Here is a 9859-nt window from a genome sequence, read left to right as displayed (position 1 = left end):
CCCCCCCAGCCTCAACGCTCCAGGGAAAAACGTCCCAGACTATTAAGCTCGCCTTACAAGTCAAACCCTCCAGTCTCGGCAACATCCTGGTAAACTTTTTCTACACCCTCTCCAATTCAAAAATTTCTTTTTTATACCAGGGCAACCAAAATTGTATTCAGTATTCTAAAAGTGAACTCACTAACGTCTTGTACATCTGCAACATGAAAACCCAAGGGTCTAGGCCCGAAACATCAGCTTTCCTGCTCCTCTGATGCTGCGTGGCCTGCTGTGTTCATCCAGCTCTACACCTTGTTATCTCTTTATCATAAATTATATGTTGTCAGGTTGAGTAAACTAATTTCTCAATCAGTCATACAATGTCTGTAAAATTAATAATTAAATTTAATAGTAACAAAAAGAAATGAGTAAAATAAGTACTTGTCATAAACAAGAAATTGAGAATCAAGGATATCTACTGCTTTATGCATTTTCTTGGTATGACTGCCAAACAGGAATTGAAATGCAGTTGAGAATTTTTAATTATAGAAAATGAATTCCAGGCCTGTGGTCATCTCACTGATAGAATATAGCTTGTCAGCATTCACTGTCTAGTTTCCAATTTGTAGAGTAAATACTAAGCATGTTACTCAGAACAAAAAACACATTTTTGCATCATGGAAACGTCATTAGGGTCAAAACAGAAGCAATCACAAAGCTACAGATCAGCATTGACATAAATTAATAACACATGGTTCAGTAAAGCAGTAATTTGTGGGACATCTGAGGTGATACCTGGGATTTGCAATTTAACTAATGGGTTTAACAGCTTTGCTATGTACATCACCAAGTGGAAGAGAAAATTTCCAGCAGACCCATCCCCAGAATACTCTCAGATACCCTGTAATGATAATTTTCTAAGTTGTACTCACACTTAAAATTTGCTGTGAAGATGTCTAAATGGAAGCAATTGTGAAAGAATTGAGTCTTCCTCCACAAATCTCTCCCCTACTCCCAAATACAATTGCAGTTACTCACTGTCCACACTTAATACATGAAATACATCGAGCACATTGTTTAGAAAGATCTCAGATTTGATCTCTTGTATCAGTTGAATCTCAGGTGAAGTGGCTATAGAAGTATAGCAATTTTCTCAGGCTAGTGAAAGGAAAATTGACTAAGGTTAAGAAGTAGAAACTCATCTTGTGCACAGTTTCTGTGGGGAAGTGGGGAAAACAAATTAATTTCTTAAAATGACTGGGAGAGAAATTGAGTTCTGTGACAGTCTTTTATTTAGAAAGTTGAAACCTAGATGTATGCATACACTTCCACCCAGCAATACATCGAATGCCATCTTAGTACCAACATTTCAGCATGTGCATTGAACAACTGCTGGTACTATGCTAACATCAATCAATGTTTGACATCAGTGGGCCATGCTGCTTTGATGCCAAAATTGCCCATTTCAAATGTCATGCTAATGTTAATTTTGTCATAATTTCCCACAATTGAACAAGTGTTCAACAACACAAAGGAACCCCAATTCGCATCGGCACACTTTAAGGGATCATGACGTTCTTAGTTTAGTTGTTGGATTATTTCTTCTAGCTGCTGTTACAATTCCATGCTTTTTTGATGCTTTCTTTTGCTTGTTAAATTTTTTTGGCAGTCAGAAGTGTACAACCATGCGGGTCTGATGTACATTTTTAAGAAAAAATGTTTTAAAAGGATATTTCTGCTTTAAAATCTGTATACTGTACATTAAGTTCAAAAAGGCTCTTCAAGATGAAGGCTACAGCAGGCCATGTCTGTTATAGGAGACTATTTCAAAACCTATTGTAACTACATAGCCTTAAATCACTAAAAAAACGTTTGGAATTTACCTGGCCCTGGACAATACAATGGGTTCTTCTAAAATACAAACAGTTCTTCTTGCTTCAACAGACATCAAAGTGGAGTTGAGTAGCAATGATTTGAAAAGCTACTTAGCTCAACTAAAAGACAATGGACAAGTCTTGCTACAGAACCTGGGTTGATCAACTCTCATAGTGGGAGAAATTTTGGAGCTCTACAAAATTGACTTCACCTAGACTGAATATAGAAATTCTGAGGCAACGGCTTCAAGAAAACACCTTGCGCGGGGAGGAAGGTTCTTGCTTGAGTGGAGTGAAGAGAAAAGGAATACATAGAACAAATACTTTTTATTTGAATGAAACTCAAGCAGTGTGAAAGTTATTCAAGACCTAGGACTCTGCTCCCCCTTCTGAAACTGGATTCTTGACTTTCTGACCTGCACATTGGAATCAGTAAGGATAGACAACAACATCTTCTCCACAATAATCGTCAACAACACCGCGTACTCAGCCCTTACTAGACTCCTTATATACTCACAATTATGTGGCAAAATTCAGCTCTAACTCCATTTACAAATTTGCTCATGACACCACCATTGGATTAGATTTCAAACAATGACGAGACAGAGTACAGGAAAGAGATAGACACTTTAGTGGCATAGTGTAAAGACAATAATCTCTCACCCAACATCAGCAAATGAAGGAGCTGGTCATCAACTTCAGGAAGCAGAGTGGAGGACACGCCCCTGTCTGTATCAATGGTGCTGATGTGGAGGTGGTCTAGAGCTTCAAGTTCACAGGAGTAAATTTCACTAACAATCTATCCTGGTGCATCCATGTCTGTGTAACAGTCAAGAAAGCACACCAACGCCTATATTTCCTCAGAAAGCTAAGGAGATTCGGCATGTCCAAAATGACTCTTGCCGATTTTTATAGATGCACCGTAGAAAGCATCCAATTCAAATGCATCAAATCTTGGTATAGCAACTGCTCTGCCCAAAACTGCAAGAAATTACAGAGTTCTGAATGCAGCCCAGTTCATCAAAAAAACCAGTCTTCCTTCCATTGACTCCATCTACACTTCCCGCTGCCTCAGGAAAGCACCCAACGTAATCAAAGACCCCACCCACCTTGGTAAACTGCATTACCCAGGCAGAAGTACAAAAGTTTGAAAACACCGTGCCAACAGATTCAAGAACAGCTTCTTTGCTGCTGTTATCAGACTTATGAATGGACTTCTCATATATTAGAGTTGATCTTTCTCTGCACCTTCTTTGTAGCTGTAACACTATATTCTGCATTCTGTTCTGTTACCCTAATGTACTTATGTAAGATATGATTTGTCTGCTTAGCATCCAAAACTTCTCATTGTATCTCAGTAAAGCTGACAACAGTAAATCAAATCAAAAAGTGTTGAAAGCACAGAACTAGTGAGAAACAAAGAACCATCTCTGTCCTCAAAAATCTGCCGTCCTGCAGAGACTACCGCTTCAAGAAAACACCATCTATTCATCTACCTTACCCAGTGCACCTGCCGGATCAGAGTTCAAGTGTTAACCTCTCCACTTCAACAACAGGGAACAATGATAAGCCCCAGAGACATATTAGACTTCCTTATTATAAGTATTCTTGGTCTTTTCGCTACTTGTTTTGATCTTGCTATTTGTAATTTTTACTCAATAACTTTATCTCTTTATTTATAAGGAACCTTCACTAATAGCTTGTAATAAACTAACAATTAACACAGTTAAACAAAGAAACCTAGCTGTGGTCTAACTTTCACTGGAATTATTACAAATAAAAAGAGGGATATCTAAGCTATAGTAATGTAGCTATCTGACTACATGGTGGTCATTACTAGTGGCCGTGACAAATAGATGACACTGAAATACTTTGTGGTAGTCTAAAGGCCTGTACAGATATATGTCGCTTCCAGATTTGTGTGGCCTAGTAGACCAACCTTTTGGAATTTAATCTGATTGGGACAATGAACAGAGGTTACAAATATCAAGATGATACTCTATATGAGGAAGGAGGAGGAAGGAGACGGTGACCAGCGGTCATCATAAGATCAGATTTGCTCAAGATCTTCAGGAGTAGTTCTTTTAACTGAACTTCAGTGAAGTCGATGCACAAACTGACTTTGTCTCACTAAAGGAGTTGTGAATGAAATGTGGCAACTCTTACTGCAACAGCAACATCAAATCAGGGCAAGGAGACAATAGTTCTAAACTTTTTTATGCAACTGATTCCTTTCAAACTGCTGCTAGAGATAAAAGCAAAGTCTGAGAGTTTGCAGTACATTTCTGTACAAGGAAGGTCAAAGAGACACAGATTCATCTCATTCCCTCTTGCCAGAGAAAAGCAAGTAGAGTGATCATGAGGACTTGGTCAGAATGCAGGCTTCCGTTTGGTGCAGGGTTGTGTTAAAGCCTGAATCACTAAACCGTGTCACAGAGCTATGGTTCGCCCATGTGAATGCTGTCATTTTCCTGAACTGAAAGGGATTCAATTTTCTTTGTGCAGCTGGTGTGCAATGATGAGGCAGTACTTCCTGCAGGTGAAAGGCTGTTATCCTGGTAGCAGTCGCAATTCATTCACTCTACAGCAATTCACTGTGCCAGCTGCATTTACTCACCGCAACATGTTACTGGGCGACATTAGTTTTCCAACCGTGATCTGGTTCCTGAGTCCAGTCCAGAATTTAAGCATATGCATACAAAGAGAACATGCTGCCAAAAAGAACAGTATAGGACAGGCCATTTTCAATTCAAATAATGCTTCTGCTTCATGGGCAACTTTGGAAGAGCTCTGCATTGTCTGGGTGCCCAGTTATCATGAATTATGGAATCCTGCCTGTCAGGGAAGAAGCTGGGGAGCAGCAGCATGAAGAGTGGGAGGTTGATGTGGAACAGGAGTACACGCAACAGGAAGTAGAGGTACAGGAAGAGCAGTAGAGGAGTTAAATGCCGATAGCCACTTTCTGCCTGGTCTGTGCTTGATCAAACAATTCATTGGCAGTTCCAATAACCTCAGCAACAGCCTCAGATTGCTTATCTTTTATCAATCACTGGCCATTACATCACAAAATGCAAAAACAAAAGTCACCAGAAAATTCATATTCCAATCCAGATCATTAATTACATCATGCAATACTGCATAGCAAAGTTCCTGCAAGGAGTTTCTCCAATGGCTCAGGTGTGAGTAATAGGAAAACTGCTGAGCTCCATCTGCCAAAACCCTTTGAGCAGCTCTGCGCATAGCTCTGCCTGCAGGCTGCACCTTCACAGCCTGGGTCGTAGCAGTCTACATCGGCTGGCTGACAAACAACAGGAAGAGCATTGCTGCTGTGTGAGATAGGGCCACAATTCCTCGGAGCCATGGCCAGTTTCCTGGAGTTGCACATGCGATGATTCCAGAAATCTGTTCAAAAACAATTTGATGGTTTGTTGTGGCACCCTGGAAGCTCTTTGAAACACTGGCATTCAAAGTCATGATGTGTTTCCATTGCAGTGCTCACAACTTTAGTGAAAGTACTAAATGCTGAAATAGGAACAATGGTGTTGGCCATCAGATACTGCATCAGAGTTCCACAGCGCTGTTAATGAAAGTGACCACCCTGCATTTCAAGTTCCACAGTCATTTGCTAAGTTCGTTCTGTATTCTTTCAAAATTCTTGACGTAAAATGCTCCAGTGCAAAAAGAATTTACTTATATATATCTAAAAATCTTCTTATTCAACTTGGCTCATCAAAGTCATCATCTAACTCATTTTCAGAAGTAATGTGTGACCTCGCTCTCTTGTGAGTTGGCAGCTGTGATATCCTTTTTCCCTGTCTTGGCTCCAGCAAACTTCAGCAAACCACCTCCAGATGTCCCTTCTGTTCGAGGCTCTAAAACGGTGTCAGTATCTGAGCTGGTAGCATTAAGAGTAAGATTGAGTGACCATGTCCCTTCATATTCACTGTCTTTTGCTCAAAGTATTACAACAACGATAGGTTTGAAGGAAATCCCACAAGATGTAACAGACTCACTGAACTCTCCATTAAGTAGCACTGGACATTCAGGCCAGCAATCATTTAAAGCCAACAATGTGAGGAACATTGGGTATGGGCACAAGTCATTGAAAAAAGCAGGCAGCATGAATTTATCATGCATGTCTACAATATCATGAATAGGCATTGGTTAGTCATATATTATGATCTCTGCAAGTGTTTTCAAGTCTTAACCAAGTTCATGCCCATTAAATTTACAATGTTCTATAGACAGAAGACAGATAACCAAAGAAGAACAGGCATGTCAAGTCTAAAAGGAGAAAATTTGAGAACTTGTAAGTAAAGATGTTGCCATCACTTAAATTGTAATTTAGTAAGACCGCTTAGCTCTATCAGATTGGATTTAAATGGATTATGTTATGCTCAATGCTAAAAGTTTCATTGGAAAAATAAAACTGATAATAAAATGGACAACTTCAATAAGTTTATCTGTACGATGTAAATATTACCTTTGCAGAGGTTCCATCCACAGTGTGCTTGTATATAGTAGGAGCTTCTGATAGTTCACTACTTAAGGTATTCACAGGTTCATTCAGAAAGTGGTGTGTTGATATTGCTGCTGAGTCATTATTTCCTGTGTCAAATTGTACACGATTATCAAACAAATGAAGTTTTCCAACGTGGCATGTTAGTATAACGTTATTCATCTGAGAGAGCAATGGATCATTTCTTGTACCTTGGTTTACAGTAATGGTCTTTTTTGGTGTGGATGCATGATATTGTTTCTTGTGATCAGTGCTAATGTGGATGCTACTCTGTGGTCTCAATTTTGGACAAGCTCGGTGGCCATTTCTCAAAGTGTGGGTTTTTGGAAAATTAATATTGTACAAGTGATTTGAAGAATGACTCTTGATTGAATCTTCAATGGGTGTCTTTGAATTGGTTTCAAAATTATTTGTTGACTGTGATTGACCTTGCGTCGATGGTGCAAATCTTATATTGCATCCAGTTTGTGCTTGATGGTTACTTCTTACAAAACTTTTACTTTTAGTTAGCAACTTTGGATTCCTGTAGTGAGGTCGACACCCAAGTTTATGCCTTGACCTTCTGTTATGAAGGACATTATTTGCATTCCACAATCGCAAGGGTTTTGAAATTTCAGCATTGGTAAAGGATTTGCTTTTTGCAATGTAGGATTTGGTCCCAAGCAAACAATGCATTTCTTGTTTCCTGACATCCATTTTGTATCCCTCTGAACTGTACTGTTGTTGATTCTGGGAACTGTGGGTGGTCTTTACAGAAAATTCTCTTTCAGATGAAGAATTCAAACTTTTGCAGCTAAAATTATTTCCAAATTCACCATGTGATCTGACACTTGAAAAACTGTTGCATGCATTTTTGGACATTTGACTTGTGGATGAACCATCACTGACAAAACAGCTTGAGAAAATGCTTTTCTCATCTTTAGAACAGATACTCTTGCCTAAATGTTCTGAACCATTCTTAATAGAATCTGCTTGAGATGGTTCTGTATTGGGAAAAGTACAAGGTGCGATCAATTGCGAAAGTGGTGAAGTGATTTCACTATTCTCTCTTTCCAATGATAAACAAGAACTATTGTAGGAAGAGTTAATTCCAGTGCCACTGTCTGGCAACACTCCAGAAGGAGTGCATAATGTATGATCTTTCAATAAGTCTACATTATCATTATCAGTTGGATGCTTACCATCTTCTGTTTTAGGAGAGGACTTTCCATTTGAAAAATATGTATCTTTCTGATGTAAGTCTACGTTGAATGCATCTCCACTGATAACACTCTCATTGCTACGCTGCTGCTGACACTGCCAAGCAGATATAACCTTTGTATTTCCAGAAATACACATGAAATTTGTGAATTCAGTTGGGCTTTGGCAGTCACCTGATTCTTGATTTCTGTCAATATATAGCATTTTTGTTGGCACAGCTGAAGCATTTTTACAGGGATCAATTCCATTTGCATTGCAAAAGGTATTGTTTGTACACTTGAATTCAGGGATTTCAGTATATTTACAATGAACACCACCTGGCGACATACTTGCATCAGATTTAGAACAGCACAAGAGAGGAAAATGCTGATTTGTACTGACTGGAGTCTGACTGTCAAATTGGTAGTTATGATGTTCAAAATTTGGCAGAGATTCACAGCAAATCATATTAGGTGCATTTGAAATCATGTCCATCTTCGAAGTAAAATGCTTTCTAGAACTTGTAACATAAGTTGATGAGTCCATATCAGTTTCGTTTGAAATGGCATCTGTCTTAGATGTGCGTTCAGAGTTGCATATGCTGGAATCTGCCACATGACTGCACGAGTCTACGTTGGTTGAACTTATGGTAACATTGTTCTCAGATGCACATTTAGGTCTACATTCAGAAGAACTTGAAACATTTGTGTGAAAATCTGAGTTGTGTTCATCCAAGCTGAAAGCAGCTGTACAAGAACGCGAGATACAAGAGCAAAGATCTAATTTAGGAGAACTTATGTTGGCATGAACTTTAGACGTAAATGATGGGCAATGTAAATTAGGCAAAATCTCATGTATGTTGCCAGTAACTTTCATCTTCTTCATTTTGTTTGGAACATTCAATGCTTGAACCTTTTGGAAATCTCCACTACACAAATACTCTGAGGCAGTATCAGATATTTGTGAACAAAGTGCATTAATTGCATCTTTTAAATGATCTACATTGAATTCAAAGTTTTCAAAAGGAATTACAGCTAATGATTTATTAGGAATAACATAAAGCATGCTTTCAGTCAGCCGTTTATTTATCTGTGCAGATGTTTGAAGGAATATAGCTGGACTAGTTTCCTTGAAAGCTTCTATTGCATATAATATCAATCCTTCCAATTGTAACATTAATTTTGATGCTGATTCAATGAAATTGTCAACTTCATTTTGCTTCTTTGTATTTTCACTTTTCATAATATCTTTAATTATCTGTTCTTGCAGTTTAAGTGCTTCTTGTAAGGAATTAAACTCCTTAGTCACCTCTGCATTTCGTTGCATTGCATTTAGCTCAATATTAGTTTTCATTAACTTCAGCTGCTGAAAACATTTTTCATAATTTGCTTTGACTAAAACAAAAGAGCATATAAGTTAGAGAATTTTATAAAGACATCCTAGGTCACAACAATCACAACATTTTGATGTAATTTTCAGAACCTGGTTGTCATACGAACAGAGCAACGCACAACTATAGAAAACTAAAATTACATCTGACTATGTAACTTAAGAAGATACTTTGAATTTATATTACAGAAATACATTGTATAAAAAACATTTTTTAGTTCAAAATTATAGTTTCAAGTAAAGCAGTAGTAGCCTACCATAATTGAATGTTGCAATTGTTAAACTAATAACCTGAATGGAAGCAACGTAGTCTTGAATGAGAACACAAAGCAAGCAATCAGGGAGGTTGTAGTCTGATTTCTTTTCTTCATTAGCTTCAATGGAAAGCTTTGCTAAGATTAATTTTACCCCAGTTACAGGCATTACAGTTATCTTGTTTCAAGTGCAACTTCCTGTGTACATTCTAACTAATTTAACACGTATTGCAGATAAATTCAAATAAGTGATGTCAAATGGGTTCAATTTGTATAGCATGTACCTTCAGAGAAATGTGAGACATTCTTCTGCATTTCTGCTACTTCACATTGAAAGGCCAGGTCAAGAGAGTATAAACGATGATTCCTGTGGGTACTCAATTTGCATTCATCACATATTGGCAATTTATCCTGTACACAGTAATGTTTTAGATTTGTAAAAGGATGGTAGAAACACTTAATTTGATCGTCGGTGTACGATGAAGGATCTATCAAAACATGAGATAGAAATGCTTTATTCTTGTGAATTTTTCGAAGACATTTTTCACAGAAATTTAGATTGCAGTTGACACACTTCTTCATTGCAATATGATTGTCTTTCTCGTCACAAAGTTGACAGAGGACCTTTGTTTGCTGGGGGTTTATTCTACCTTTTCCATTTCGCT

This window comes from Rhincodon typus, chromosome 13, assembly GCF_021869965.1.
Source record: "Rhincodon typus isolate 14 chromosome 13, sRhiTyp1.1, whole genome shotgun sequence".
NCBI classification, from domain to species: Eukaryota; Metazoa; Chordata; class Chondrichthyes; order Orectolobiformes; family Rhincodontidae; genus Rhincodon; species Rhincodon typus.
The sequence above is the reverse complement of the archived record's forward strand: the minus strand, read 5'-3'. Positions refer to the sequence as shown.